Source organism: Hordeum vulgare, chromosome 7H (assembly GCF_904849725.1).
Source record: "Hordeum vulgare subsp. vulgare chromosome 7H, MorexV3_pseudomolecules_assembly, whole genome shotgun sequence".
Taxonomy (NCBI): Eukaryota; Viridiplantae; Streptophyta; class Magnoliopsida; order Poales; family Poaceae; genus Hordeum; species Hordeum vulgare.
This window is the reverse complement of record NC_058524.1, coordinates 340,722,149-340,738,464: the sequence shown is the minus strand read 5'-3', so window position 1 is coordinate 340,738,464 and position 16,316 is coordinate 340,722,149. Positions and strand designations below refer to the sequence as shown.

Sequence of the window (16,316 nt, the reverse complement as noted above, 5' to 3'; positions counted from 1 at the left end):
AGCTGGTGATGATATCTGGTGGCGGGAGGCCCCATGGCTCGATAGCCATTGGAGATGGGATAATACGTTGTCCACTCACTCTTCCGGAGATCAAGGCGCGCCAGTCGAGCAGATGTCCTGAGATAACGTCTCGTGCACGGCGAGTCGAACTTGCCATCGAGGTTAGTTGTACGGACTAAGAACACTTTCATCCATTTCATTATGTGTGTCACCATAGATCATTACTGTGGTAACGAGGAATGGTGTTTCAGGCTGCTCTTCAGAAAGAGAGAGCGGCAAACCAGGCTGCTCTTGAGAAAGAGAGATTGGCAAGCCACGCTGCTCTTTAGGCTGCTCTTGATGAGAGGGACCAGACCACGGCACGATTGCTTGAGGAGGAGAGGGCCGGGAATGAGGCGGGTCAATGGGCCCTGTACGAGCTTTTTGTGGTATGTTTTTTTTCACATTAGCCAAATCATGTGTGTAATGTCTGTTTCAATACTAACTAATACGACCCACTCTTCAGGGTCTGTGCGAGAAGAGCGGTCAAGTCCCTCCGCCGATGTCCGTCTTCTCTTCGATTGGCACGGTGAGTTTCATTATAAACTAGTATTAATAATTGAGTGTCATCATGCTAACTGAGACATTGCAAAATATCTTTTCTGCATAATAACTCCCGAGCGGCATCGCACGACCCTTCTCCAGGACAACCGTCTCCAAACGAAGCCGGCGCGAGCAACCGTGGTGTTTCTCCTCCTTGATGACCACTACGGTAAGTTTCTCATCCAAACTTAGCTTGTTTTCCCCTAAAATGAGATAATTAGCCCATTTAGCTCCAAGAAGACATAATTAGGTAATTTAGCTCCAACAAGAGGAGAAGAAATAGGAAAAATGAAAAGAAAGAAGAAGAAGAAGAAGAGAAGAAGGAGAAGGAGGAGAAGGAGGAGGAGGAGGAGGAGGAGGAGGAGAAGGCCAAGGACCTTCTAGTCCTTCTCCTCCTCCTCCTTCTCCTCCTTCTCCTCCTTGATTTCTTCTTCTTCTCCTCCTCCTCCTCTTTCTTCTCCTCTTTCATATTATCCTTGCTTTAATTTCCCCAACAATGACATAATTAGTCCATTTAGCTCCAAAATAAAATAATAAGCTCAAAATGGCATAAGAACCTTGGTTAGCTCAGTAATATTATATACTTAGCTAGTTTTCCTCTAAAATGGGATAATTAGCCCATTTAGCTCAAAAAATACATAATTAGGTAATTTAGCTCCGACAAGAGGAGAAGAGGAGAAGAAATAGGCAAAATGAAAAGAAAGAAGAAGAAGAAGAAGAAGAAGAAGAAGAGAAGAAGGAGGAGGAGGAGGAGGAGGAGGAGAAGGCCAAGGACCTTCTATCCTTCTCCTCCTCCTCCTCCTTCTTCTTGATTTCTTCTTCTTCTCCTCCTCCTCCTCTTTCTTCTCCTCTTTCATATTATCCTTGCTTTAATTAACCCAACAATGACATAATTTGCCCATTTAGCTCCAAAATACCATAATAAGCTCAAAATGGCATAAGAACCTTGGTTAGCTCATTAATATTATATACTTAGCTAGTTTTCCTCTAAAATGGGATAATTAGCCCATTTAGCTCAAAAAAGACATAATTAGGTAATTTAGCTCCAACAAGAGGAGAAGGGGAGAAGAAATAGCCAAAATGAAAAGAAAGAAGAAGAAGAAGAAGAAGAAGAAGAGAAGAAGGAGAAGGAGGAGGAGGAGGAGGAGGAGGAGAAGGCCAAGGGGCCAAGGACCTTCTATCCATCTCCTCCTCGTCCTTCTCCTCCTCCTGCTCCTTCTTCTTGATTTCTTCTTCTTCTCGTCCTCCTCCTCTTCCTTCTCCTCTTTCATATTATCCTTGCTGTAATTTCCGCAACAATGACATAATTAGCCCATTTAGCTCCAAAATACCATAATAAGCTCAAAATGGCATAAGAACCTTGGTTAGCTCAGTAATATTATATACTTACCTAGTTTTCCTCTAAAATGGATAATTAGCCCATTTAGCTCAAAAAGACATAATTAGGTAATTTAGCTCCAACAAGAGGAGAAGAGGACAAGAAATAGGCAAAATGAAAAGAAAGAAGAAGAAGAAGAAGAAGAGAAGAAGGAGAAGGAGGAGGAGGAGGAGGAGTAAAAGGCCAAGGACATTCTATCCTTCTCCTCCTCCTCCTTCTCCTCCTCCTCCTCCTTCTTTTTGATTTCTTCTTCTTCTCCTCCTCCTCCTCTTTCTTCTCCTCTTTCATATTATCCTTGCTTTAATTAACCCAACAATGACATAATTAACCCATTTAGCTCCAAAATACCATAATAAGCTCAAAATGGCATAAGAACCTTGGTTAGCTCATTAATATTATATACTTAGCTTGTTTTCCTCTAAAATGGGATAATTAGCCCATTTAGCTCAAAAAAGACATAATTAGGTAATTTAGCTCCAACAAGGGGAGAAGAGGAGAAGAAATAGGCAAAATGAAAAGAAAGAAGAAGAAGAAGAAGAAGAAGAAGAAGAGAAGAAGGAGAAGGAGGAGGAGGAGGAGGAGGAGAAGGCCAAGGACCTTCTATCCTTCTCCTCCTCCTCCTTCTCCTCCTCCTCCTCCTTCTTCTTGCTTTCTTCTTCTTCTCCTCCTCCTCCTCTTTCTTCTCATCTTTCATATTATCCTTGATTTAATTAACCCAACAATGACATAATTAGCCCATTTAGCTCCAAAATACCATAATCAGCTCAAAATGGCATAAGAACCTTGGTTAGCTCATTAATATTATATACTTAGCTTGTTTTCCTATAAAATGGGAGAATTAGCCCATTTAGCTCAAAAAAGACATAATTAGGTAATTTAGCTCCAACAATAGGAGAAGAGGAGAAGAAATAGGCAAAATGAAAAGAAAGAAGAAGAAGAAGAAGAAGAAGAAGAAGAAGAAGAAGAAGAAGAGAAGAAGGAGAAGGAGGAGGAGGAGGAGGAGGAGGAGAAGGCCAAGGACCTTCTAGTGCTTCTCCTCCTCCTCCTTCTCCTCCTTCTCCTCCTTCTTCTTGATTTCTTCTTCTTCTCCTCCTCATCCTCTTTCTTCTCCTCTTTCATATTATCCTTGCTTTAATTTCCGCAACAATGACATAATTAGCCCATTTAGCACCAAAATGCCATAAGAACCTGAAAATGGCATAAGAACCTTGGTTAGGTCATGAATATTATATACTTAGTTTGTTTTCCTCTAAAATGACATAATTAGCCCATTTAGCTCAAAAAAGACATAATTAGGTAATTTAGCTCCAACAAATGATATATAGTTCACCACACATATACTTAGCTTGTTTTCCGCTAAAAATGACATAATTAGCTGAAAAACATCATATTTTGTTCTTCTTCTAACTTTCTTATTCATATTTTTGCAGATTGGATATACTACATGCATGGAAGCTGGCATTCATGGAGTGGAACAATGTCGATGGAGGAACTTTATATGTATATCATCTAGTTTTCATTTGAGTTGATGAACAATGTCGAACTATTTGTATATGTATATATGGATAAACAGTGCAATACTTGGTATGTTGGTTCTTTGGATATATGGGGATGTACATTGGTGAATCATATATGTGTGGTGAATTATATATATATGTGTTGGCAAGTATATGTGTGGTGAACTATATATCATATATGTGTGGTGAATTATATAAATGTGCTGTCAAATATATATATATATATATATATATATATATATATATATATATGATGTGAAATAATATAAAACAAAAAAACAGGAACTATACGGTCTCTTTGCCGTCTGCCAGCTGATGGCAAAGACCTGTGCCATCAGCTGGCAAACGGCAAAGGTGCCACATGGCACCCAGCTGTGCATTCTGGGGTGTCTATGTAGTCTCTTTGCTGTCAGCCTCCAGGGTGGGCAGACGGCAAAGAAGAGAGAATAGGGGAGGGGGGAGGAGGAGGCAGACGGCAAAGAGTGGAGGGGGAGGGGAAGGGAAGAGAAGGCAGACGGCAAAGATGGACGGGGAGGCAGACGGCAAAGATGGAGGGGGAGGGGAGGGGAAGAGAAGGCAGACGGCAAAGATGGACGGGGTGGCAGACGGCAAAGCCTCAGTTAACCCCTAACGGAGGCAACGCCTGTGGGTTGCCGTCTCGAGCACTTTGCCAACTGCTCCTAAGGAAAGCTGACGGCAAAGAGCTTTGCCGTCCGCTTTGGTGGGGCAGACGGCAAAGAAGGTCCTATGCCGTCGTAGGCTGACGCGGAAATTTTGCCGGTCGTGAGAATCTTTCCCGTGTGTGATATTGTCTTTGCCGTCCGGGATATTGTCTTTGCCGTCTGTGATGGAGACGGCAAAGAAGCTGATTCCTGTAGTGACTGCAACAAAAGACCTTCCAACGGCGCCAGAAACGTGCTACGGCACCAGGAATCCTTCTGCTACGGTACGCCTTAAGGGACTTCCTAGGCAAATATGCAAAGGATTTCGCCCGTGGCCTTGGAGCCTTGCCTTGGTGTTCCCTTGAAGCGGAAAGGGTGATGTAGCATAGCGGTGGTAAATATTTCCCTCAGTTTGAGAACCAAGGTATCGATCCAGTGAAGGAGTATCACAAGTGCGTGCACAAACACAAAAACTTGCTCCCAACGCTATGAAGGGGTTGTCAATCCCTTATAGATTGTTTGCCAAGTGAGAACTGAAAGCAAAAAAATAACAAAGCAAAGTAAAAGCGAAAGTGGAAACGATAGATGTGAATAGACCCGGGGGCCGTAGTGTTTACTAGTGGCTTCTCTCATTAAAGCAAGTAGACGGTGGTGAACAAGTTGCTGTCGAGCAATTGATAGAACCGCGCAAAGTCGTGACGTCATCTATGGCAATGATTATATCTATAGGCATCACGTCCAAAACAAGTAGACCAATAATTTCTGCATCTACTACTATTACTCCACACGTCGACCGCTATCCAGCATGCATCTAGTGTATTAAGTCTAAAAGAACAGAGTAACACCTTAAGAAAGATGACATGATGTAGATGGACAATCTCATATCAACGACAAGGCCCATCTTGTTACCCTTGATGGCAACTACACGATGTGTGCCTTGTTGTCCCTACTGTCACTGAGAAAGGTCACCACATGGTAAGAACCCAAAACCAAGCACTTCTCCCATTGCAAAAATCATAGATCTAGTTGGCCAAACAAAACCCAAGACTCGGAGAGACTTACAAGGATATAAAATCATGCATATAAGATGTAGCCCTCCTGGCTTGGCCCTCAAGCCCCCTGATCTTCTTCCGTTCGGGAAAAAATCATTTCGGGGATTTTATTCCGTTTGGACTCCGTTCCAAAATCAGATCAGAAAAGAGCCGAAAAGACAGAAAAAACAGGAATTGACACTTGGCACTGAATTAATAAGTTAGTCCCAAAAAATATATAAAAGGTACATAAAACATCCAAAGATGAAAAGATAACAGCATGAAACGATCAAAAATTATAGATACGTTTGAGACGTATCAGGGACCCACTGTCAGCCTCTGGGAAGGTCAGTTAGGAAGGGGGGTTAGCGCTAAAAATAGGTCACATCATCCGCCGGAGTTTCGTCGGGAGCGACCACGTCCGACTGTGGTTTTCCACCGGAGTTGCTGGTTCGGCCATCGTTTGACACGTGGAACAGAGCGTTTGGAAGCGGGGAGCAAGCCGCTTCCATTCCCGCAGGTGGGACAACCCGAGGTGGACCATAGCGTCGCCGACAATGACGGCTACAGCAGTTGGTGCTTGGGCTAGGACGGGCTCGTGGTCAGGGGCATCGGGGGAAGGAGATGAGGGTGGCTACGACTCTGAGCGAGCTCGCTGAGCATGCTGGCACGCTCGGCAGCGACCCTAGGTAGCTCTAGCCACGACGGCGCCATGGCCGGCGGCAGGAGCTTTTGGGGTTTGGTGGCTAGCGCGGCTAGAGGAGGGGATCGATGACGGTGGCAAGGGGGAAACAACCGGGGGCTCACGGCGGATATTTTGGCAATAACGGGAGGGTCGAGGATGCGTTGAGTCCGGCGAATCGACGACGGGAAGACCTGACGACCAGCGACGATGAGGAAGATGGTGGCAATGATTCGAGGCCTCCGGGCTCGATTGCTTCGGCCTCAAGACGGGGTGGTCGACGGGGAAGCGCTAGGACATGGCGGAGGGCCTCGGAGGTGGTTCTGGCTGTGGCGGCACACGACGATGCTCTCGGGTGGCTCGGGCCAGTGTGAGGGAGAGGGCCAGAGGGGGAGACAGAGCAAGGAAAGGGTGAGAGAAAGCCCAGGAGTGTGTGTGGCGACGTTAGAAGCTCTAGGGCATCGTATTGGAGGCAGGAGGTGGCAAGGGCTCGTCGGCGAGCTCACCACGACTCTGTCTGTTCTCCTGGCACGGGGAAGAAGACGACACGGCCCCTGGTGGGCTGGGCCTCTTCTGCCACTTGAGCCCAGGTATTTTCTCCCTCTCTTTCTTTTTCATTATTTGATTTATTTTCTATATATAAAGTTTATTTTGATTTAGTTTAGGCACTAAATCCTTTGGTAAAAATATGAAACTTTTCCTAAGAACTAATAGAAGTATTCCAAAGGCCCTGTCCAAGTTTCATATTTATTGGAGCTATAAAATTATCTATATTATTTTATAACTCGAATTCAAATATTTATTGAGTTAATTCAATGAGGAAAAATGTCATGTAAAAATATGAGTCACCTCTAGTTGATGTTGCCACATTTTTCCAAAGATGATGAACATTTTACAAGGTCACATTGGATTCATTGAAAATTATTTTAGGTGAACCTATTTGGATTCAACTAGTGCTAGGGTTTTGATCATCCCCACTTCATATTAAAGGAAAAATTAAATATGATGCAATCACAACCATGAACCCTAGTGCATGCTAAAAGTAGGGATGTGACAGATCCCACAATGTAAGAGGCAGAAACATCTAGGATCCCTAACAAACAGCGAGAGATCTTTCTAGGAAATCTTATCCATGTAAAAGGCGGAGGACATTCAATGAACTCTTACCTATACCTAAGGGGGAGATGAATCAATGAAATCATATCCTTATCTAAGGGAGAGAAATATTTCACGGAACCCTTATTAAATGGAGATGAATCCAAGATCCCTTTCTCTCAATGAGCCCTTACCCTTTGACCTTTTTGGCAATTAATGCCAAAGGGGAAAAATATCAAAGCTTCCAATGAACATATATAAATGGGAAAAATATCACCAATAAGCTTACACAAAAAGATGGAGAAATATCAATAGGGGGAGATATATGTTCCTAAAGGAAGATGTATTAAACCTTACATATTAAGGGGGAGAGAGACCAAATGGTTTCATATATCACTATTCTATCACTATCTTTTGATTGAACTTGTCTTGCCCTACCTACTCCCGATATCTACATGCTATGATTCAGGGGGAGAGGTAATCTTACTTATTCATCCTAAGGGGAGAAAGTTCTTATTTCTCTTGGAGACATATCTATCATCAAATCGTATTTCTCATATTTTCTCCATATCTTAGTGATGTTCTCCGTACTTTGTAAAGATGCAAAGAGCTTCAACAGCACCAAGATATGGAGAACATATGAGAAATCTGATTTAATGATAGATATATCTTCAAAATAAAGAAGAACTTTCTCCCCTATACCCTAACGGTGATATTTCTCCCCTTTATATAGGTACATTGAAAGCTTTGATATTTAACATCCTACTGCTAAGATGCTCAGGATCCTCAAGGTAAGTATATGCATCACATCTTTGTTCATGATGATCTCCTCTCTCTTGCACATATTGTTTGCAAGAGTAAGTCATGAACATGGAAGTCTTCATTCATATATGTTTTATGCATATAGCCAAGATCTATATGACTGGTCTTGTCCTTCTACCTTGTGTGTGCCCATGCGGTCCAAAGCAACTATCCTTAAAAAAGGGATTGAACACATTTAGGGGGAGCTTGTACTAGTCATATATCTTTCAAAGATATAATATTCGAATGCCTATTTTTATTTGAAGATTTGATTGTATGTTGTCATCAATTACCAAAAAGGGGGAGCTTGAAAGCACAAATGCTCCCTTGATGGTTTTGATAATTCAGGACAACATACATTGTCTCTGGGTATAACACTTTTACCTAGAACATTGGCTAAAGGTTTATGTGGAGATGCGCCCTTGATGCAAGAAAGGAATAAGAGGCTCAAGCTTCAAGCAAGAAGACTCTTCATTTTATATTTATGAGAAATCACTTTTGAGTCCATAGGAAATCCAATACTATTAAAAGGGGGTGAGGTATTAAAATGAACTGGTTGCTCAAGTGCTTAGAGATAGCCGCCAAAGATACTCATCCATTTTCCCACATAACACTTCTGTCCAAATCCAAATATCCAAAATCACTGCCACCAAGTTTTCAGATTCGGCCCTACCGATTTTCAACCCAAACAGAACCCTAACCAAACCTACCATTATTGTACAACCGATTGTGCACTGGTGCTATCATGTTCAGGTGACCAACCTCCTATTGCCTCGGTACACAAAATTGGAATTTCCGAGTTTGGGTATCAGTGTCACGGAGTTGGGCCATTTCACCGTTAGCCACCTTTTCGGTTCTAACGAGTTGTGTATATCGGTTTCACCGAGATTCAAAAGTTGTTGCCTTTTGTGCAAGCCAGTACCACCGAGTTTATGACTTCGGGGTCACCGAGTTGGTCACTTTAGGTGTAACGGTTGGACTTTGGATGCTGCCTATATATACCCCTCCACCAACCTCTCATTCGTAGAGGAACCACTCAGAACACACCGTTCATTGCCAGAACCATTTTTCTTAGAGAGAGCCGCCTAATCATGTGTTGAGATAAAGATATTCCAATCCATTCGTTTGCAACTTGATCTCTATCCTCCTCAAGTTTCTTTCCACCAAATCAATCTCTCCTACCCATGTCTATTCTATGGGAGAGTGATTGAGTGTTGAGGAGACTATCTTTGGAAACACAAGAGCAAGGAGTTCATTCCACTACCACATCTATTACCTTTTGGAGGGTGGTGCCTCCTAAATTGGTTAGGTGTCGCTTGGGAGTCTCCTACTTCCTGTTGTGGAGTTGAACCAAGATGTTTGTAAGGGCAAGGAGATCACCTACTTCGTGAAGATCTACCATGAGTGAGGATAGTCCTTCATGGAAGGAAGCCATGGTGGAATAGACAAGGTCGCTTCTTCATGGACCCCTTGTGGGTGGAGCCCTCCGTGGACTCTCGCAGCCGTTACCCTCTATGGGTTGAAGTCTCCACTAACATGGATGTACGATAGCACCACCTATTGGAACCATGCCATAAATCGTCGTGTGAACCTCTTGCGTTTGGTCTCCTAAACTCTACTCCTTACTACATGTGCAAAGTCTTTTACTTTCCGCTCCCACATATGTTGACTAGCATATGTAGGATGCACTAGACTTGTTAGAATCGCTAAAATCTGTCAACCATTAATTTGGGAGAAACTATGATTTTAATCTTGTCAAGTAGTCTATTCACCCGCCCCCTAGACACTTCTTCTATTGATCCCTTAGAAAACCTCAACCTCGAGATAGCCCGAGGTATCCTCGATATCCTAGTTCACAAGATGTTCAGAAAGGGTAAAAAAGTCCAGCAAGACCGCCCTGCAGGCCAGATCCCAATAGGAGTCGCGCGTATCTCTTTCTCAGGGCAAACCAGATGGGACTAGCTATGTGTAAAACCAATCCCCGAGTTCCCTCGCGATGGCCTCGCAGGAAACCCATTTGGGACCAACATTATCAACGCTCCCCCCTATATTATGTTGAATTAATCCTCGGGTTCATGACGTCCTATGCTTTACTAACGGTGTTCAACATTATTATGTCGAGCAAAATATAGTACCAATGTTGGACCTTGCTGAAAGAGTTATATCCCAAGACGAGGGGGTCCCTGTAATAAACCCAAACATGTTATGAGCACTCAGTATGAAACATAACACTGGTACACAAGTAACTAGGGCATCAAAGATGGAACAAAAGACCAAGCTATTAGGCCAATCCTTCTACCTTTTACCAAGTATATAAGTGCATTAAATTAAATAGCAATAATATGGTGATATAACAAGTAATCCATGTTTTCACATGGGAGCAACTTGCACCTGAAACTAGCAACGCTATAAGAGGGGCTGAGCCAGCAGTAACACAGCCAAACAAAGGCTTGTTGGGATGTGGAGGGGTTAGAGGCTTTTCATGGCAATGTTGGGAGGCTTAACAAAACAGGTGGTAGGCAGCGAGACATAGCGATAGAAACGAGATGAGTAGCATAGCATTGATACTAGTGGTATCTAGAGAAACGATTGCATGTGATCCTTCTTGGAAGAAGAACGAATTCTCAAAGTAGACGAATGAGCGTAGTTGAACGAATCCTCACACTCCAAAGAGGTTTCCGAAACAATACGAAAACAAACAATCAACATATGATAAACATCACAACATTTTCATGGCATGATGCACAATCAAATACGATACATGTCCATTAAATTATGTATGACACGGTAAATCACAATAATCAACTTCTACACATTAAGTGAAGCTCAATATGCAACGAGTTGCATATTGACGAAACTCCACATTCGAATTATTGTTGTATTTTAACTGAGGACGGAAACAATATATAGCATTTATGAAGCGACACCATATGTTAATTTCGAAATTGGTCCAGATCTGAACTAAACATATTTTTTATTTATTAAACGACAAAATAAAGAGGACCATGTGATTCTATACATCATTTTAGTCCATTTACATATATAGATCATTTAAAATGGAGTTACGGTCTAAAAGGTATGAGCAACAACAGATGATACGGCATGAATGCAAAATGTATGCAAATGACAGTCATAGGCATGTTAAAACATGGATGCAACAAGATGTCATGGAACTAAATGAAATTCTAGGCAAGTTTAAATGAGGCGGGAACAACGAATAACAATTCTGGAAAATCCCCATATGCAAATTAAGATTTCGGTGTTGTTCTGCCTATAACACAATTTTAGAGTTGTTAAACAGCAAAATAAATGCCACCACATTATTCTACACATTTTTCTAGTCAAGTTACATATTTAGATCATTTAAGTCGGTGCTATGGTTATTTAGTTCTGAAATAAATCATTTTAACATGGCATTTACACAAATTTAGACAAACGACAAGTTTAACTATTTTTACCATGGTGGAAAGTTGGTTATTGTGAATCTACACGAAATTCCAAGAATTTTACATATATAACATTTTCACATATGATTCACAGCACTTTAGTTACTCGTATATTAAAAACATGGCCTTTTTTAAAAAATTGAAATGTACTCCCTCCGTACCTAAATATAAGTCTTTTAAGATATTTCACTAGGTGTCTACATACAAAGCAAAATGAATAAATCTATACTCTAAAGTATGTCTATATACATCCGTATGTAGTCCATTAGTTGAACCTCTAGAAAGACTTATATTTAGGAACGGAGGGAGTACTAGGTAATTGGCAAATTCGCATGAAGGAAAAAAACGTCTATGGCCTGATTCCGAACACAGCCCGAACTACAGGTGGCCCTAGATAACTATCTATCTCATTGGGCGGAGATTAGCACAAGTTTGCTCACTAGGTCAGGCCTTGGCCTGGGTCGGATGGGGAGGCAGGTCGCGCGGGACTTAATGCGGTTGAGGCCCACGGGCGGGAGCGATCTGGTCAACGTTGTTGGAATGCGCCCACGTCAAGCCACGGCTGAACCATCAGCCCGAGTCTTCAGGCACCCAAACAGCCACTACACATCGTGTTTATCCTCTCCTAGAGATTAGGCACTACTGGCTCATGCCGTTGTAACTTCCCACGATCTCCCTCCTCCTCTCTCTGTAACATGTATATATACTCCACTGAGTGATGAATATAGTAGGGCGTGAGTTATACAGCTCAAATTGGTATCAGACGCGAGCCTCTTCGATCCTCCTTCCACCTTCTGCTTCCGCCATGAATCGCCTCCTTCTTCGTTCGCGCTCGGCCGATCTCGATTCACCAACCTCTGACGGCCGCCCCTTCGCTGATGTCCCCGTCGCCGTCGCTGCCACGCCCGTCGCCACTCGTGTGGTCGCCGCCGCGTCTACCGCGCTCCCCACGGCTCGGCTCGCACCTGCTGTCGTTCAGGGGAAGGCGCCTGTCCCCGAGGGTGCCAATGCACCCTCCTCGACTGCACCCGCAGTCCACCTCACCGCGCCACCTGTAGCGGGCATTCTCCGGACCGTCGGGAGCTTCCCCGTCCCGCATGTCGACCTCGAGGTCCTAAACGGCGACCTCGTCCCGCATGTTGGCTCCTCCGACGCCGGCCCTTCTTCCGTCAATGGACTACCGCCGTCCATCACACACTACTTCTACTCCAAGCTGGCACTTGAATCCGGTAACTATTCTAAATGGCGCCACATCTTTTACATGGTCTCCTGCAAGTACAGCGTCCAGCACCACCTTGCCATCGCCGCCATGCCACTCGAGCAGAGTGCCGTCTGGCGCAATGACGACCTGACCATGGTGCTCTGGATACACGGCGTCGTCGCTGAGGAGCTCATGGACGTCGTCCCGTCCCCAACAAGCACCGCCTACGAAGTCTGGACGCAGCTCCATATCTTCTTCATGGACAACCAGCCAGGGCACGCCATCATCCTCGGCGCCAAGTTCCGCAACCTCGTTCAAGGCGACCTCACCGTCGCCGAGTACAGCCGGCGGCTCAAGTCGCTTGCCGACGCACTCGAGGATGTCGGCGAACAAATCTCCGACCAGTCGCTCACTCTGCAGCTCATCCGCGGCCTCAACCGAAAGTTTCATGTGATGGCGACACTCCTACCTCTGCAGTCGCCGTTTCCTTCCTTTGTACAGGCGCGATCTCGGCTACTCATGGAGGAAATCTCGGCTAACGAGCGGGCCCGCCTGGATGGTCGTCCCGAAGCCACCGCTACCGCGCTCACAATCGGGCAGGGCGGCCCCGAATGTGGCGCCTCCGCCCCTGACCGCGGCGGCTCCTCCTGTGACCGCGGCACCAACACGCGGGGCAGGGGCCCTGCCTCCTCCTCTCCCACCGGCGACAAGGGGGCGCGTGGACGTGGTTGCGGCCGTGGCCGTGGCCACGGCGCCCAGCCCTCTGGTGCTGCTCCGACTGGACGCGGAGCGCCTCCTCCAGCCCACGGCATGCAGCTGCCCACAGGCTACTTCGCGGCTTACGGCACCCTACTCCCCGGCCTCCCGTCGCCTCGTGCGCCTTGGGCTGCACCCAACGCCGCCGGCGTCCTCGGGCCGCGCCCACCACCACCACACCATGCATACCCGGTGGCTGCCGCGTCGTCATCCAGCGGGCCGACATGGGAGCAGTACCATCAGCTATACGCTGCCCTTCAGAACCTCTCCGTGCAGCACCAGCAGGCCGGCGGCGCCTCGGACTGGTTCCTTGACACAGGCGCGACTTCGCACGTTGCAGGTAACACGAGCTCACTCACCTCGTATGATTCTCCATCTGCGCGTCATTCTTCTGGCATACTCGTCGGTGACGGGTCTCGCATCCATATTACTGCTGTCGGCTCCACCTCTCTCTCAAATTTCTCTCATAATGATGTTCTTATCTCTCCCACAATTATTAAGAACTTAATCTCTGTTCGTCGTTTCACCACCGATAATTTTTGTTCTGTCGAGTTTGATCCCTTCGGTTTTTCTGTGAAGGACCTAGCCACGGGGAGGATACTCCTGAGATCCAATAGCCACGGAGAGCTCTATCCCTTCTTCAACAACTCCAGCGTTCAGGCAGCGCTCTCCGTCGTCACCAATGGCCTCTAGCATCAACGTTTAGGGCATGCTAGCAATAAATTTGTCTCTATATTAGCTCGTCACTTCCTTCCAACTTGTAATAAAAACCATCCTAGTTCCTCTGTCTGCACGGCATGTAACTTAGGCAAGCAGCCTTGGCTGCCCTTTTCACATTCTGTATCCAAGACTAGTGCTCCCTTTCCGTTGGTACATTGTGATTTATGGACCTCCCCCGTACTTAGCTTCTCTAGATTTCAGTACTACCTTGTCATTCTCGATGATTATTCGCATTACTCGTGGACATTCCCATTGCGCAACAAGTCCGACACCGTCGACACCATCTCGCGCTTCTTCACTTACGTGCTCACGCAATTTCAGGTTCCCATCCAGTGCATGCAATGCGACAACGGTGGTGAATTCCTCACTTCTTCCTTGCGTGATCTCTTCTCTCGCCACGGTACATCCTTCCGTCTCTCCTGCCCTCACACCTACCCCCAAAACGGAAAGGCTGAACGCCTCATCCGCACCACCAACGATATACTACGAGTCCTTCTCATACACGCCAACCTCCCACCTCCCTTTTGGGTCGAGGCCTTACACACCGCCACCTACATCTTAATCCGACGCCCATCTTCGGCAATCAACTTCGCCACACCTTTCTTCCTCCTCCTCGGACGTCATCCCACGTACGATCACATGCGTGTGTTTGGATGCCTCTGTTTCCCTAACACCATTGCCACGAGTCCTCACAAACTCGCCCCGTGCTCGACTCGGTGTGTTTTTCTGGGCTATCCTCTAGAGCACAAAGGATACTGGTGCCTGGACTTGTCCACCACAAAGTCATCATCTCTAGACACGTCACATTTGATGAAACAAGATTTCCCTACTACCCACCCAGCACTTCTCCAGCCACAGACAAACCAGGCACTCCGGTACTCTCTGATCTACAGGCGTCTTTCCCGAAGCATGCCCACCTGCGGGCGTTATCTCCTCCAGGGTCTGCGCCCGCCGCCACGCTGGCTGGCCCGCTCGTTCATCCACCACACGCACGCCACCCAGCTCTCCTCATGCCTCTGCTAATTCTCCTGCCCCATCCACTCCCTCACATGCATATAGTTCCCATTCACGTAGCAGCACCAGCCGCTCCCCTAATGATGTTTCCCATCCACCCTCTCATTCCCCCCATGCATCCAGTCCATGTCCGCCACGTGCCCCGCCCCTATCACTGCGCGCCCATGCATGTGACCATCACGATGCACGTAACGTACCCCGACCCTCCGCTATTGCTGGTTCTCCTGCACCCTCCCATACCCCTGATCGTCCCCATGCATCGAGTCCCCGCGCGCCGCATGCCCCGCCTTTACCACCGCGCGCCATACCGGTGGTTCCACCCACAAACACGCATCGCATGCAGAGCCGGAGGAAAACCGGTTTTTCTCAGCCTAAAACTCTTCATGTCGCTGCTTCTGCCATCAGCCACTCCCTTCCTCCTACCGTGTTGCCCTGCGAGATCCCAACTGGTACGCTGCAGTGCTAGAGGAATATAATGCACTGATGCAGAATGATACTTGGTGTCTAGTGTCTCGTCCTGCAGGTACAAATGTTGTCACGGGCAAGTGGATTTTTCGGCACAAGTTTCATCCGGATGGTACCCTCGCACGATACAAAGCACGGTGGGTGCTTCGAGGCTTCACCCAGCAGGATGGCATTGACTACGCCGAAACATTCAGCCCTGTCGTCAAGCCGGCCACCATCAGGACCGTCTTGAGCATCGCCGCCGGTAGGGCGTGGCCCATTCACCAGTTGGACGTGAAGAATGTGTTTCTTCACGGCCACCTCGCCGAGACCGTCTACAGTCAGCAGCCGTCCGGCTTATTAGACGCTGCCTCGCCCTCGCATGTGTGCCGGCTGAACCGTTCTCTATACGGTCTCAAGCAGGCGCCTCGCGCGTGGTTCACTCGCTTCACCACCTACCTGCGAACACTTGGCTTTGTCGTGTCATGGGCGGACTCTTCGCTCTTCGTCCTATGCCGCGGTGATCAGCTGGCCTATCTTCTTCTGTACGTCGACGATATCATCCTCACCGCTAGCTCCACCGCCGTTCTCGACTCCATCATCCAGGCTCTTCATCGCGAGTTCTCGATGAGTGACCTCGGCACGCTCCATCACTTTCTCGGCATCAACGTCACCACCACCGCGCGCGGGTTGTTCCTCTCCCAGGAACAATACGCCCTGGAGATACTCGACCGTGCGGGCATGCTTAACTGCAAGCCCATCTCCACTCCGGTCGACACATTGGCCAAGCTCTCCGCCGACACCGGGCCACTCTTCCACGACCCGTTGCTCTACCGCAGCTTGGCTGGTGCTCTACAGTATATCACACTGACGCGCCCCGAGCTCTCCTACGCCGTCCAGCAGTGTTGCATGTTCATGCATGCGCCTCGCGACTGCCACTTCCAGCTTGTGAAGCGCATCCTTCGCTACCTGCGCGGCACCACTCAC

The 16,316-nt window shown here is 46.7% G+C and overlaps 1 pseudogene; it reads left to right on the top strand.

The window, feature by feature from the left end:
• Positions 1–12,951: 12,951 nt before the first annotated feature.
• On the top strand, positions 12,952–13,768 carry LOC123407584 (annotated as a pseudogene).
• The last annotated feature ends 2,548 nt before the right edge of the window (positions 13,769–16,316 follow it).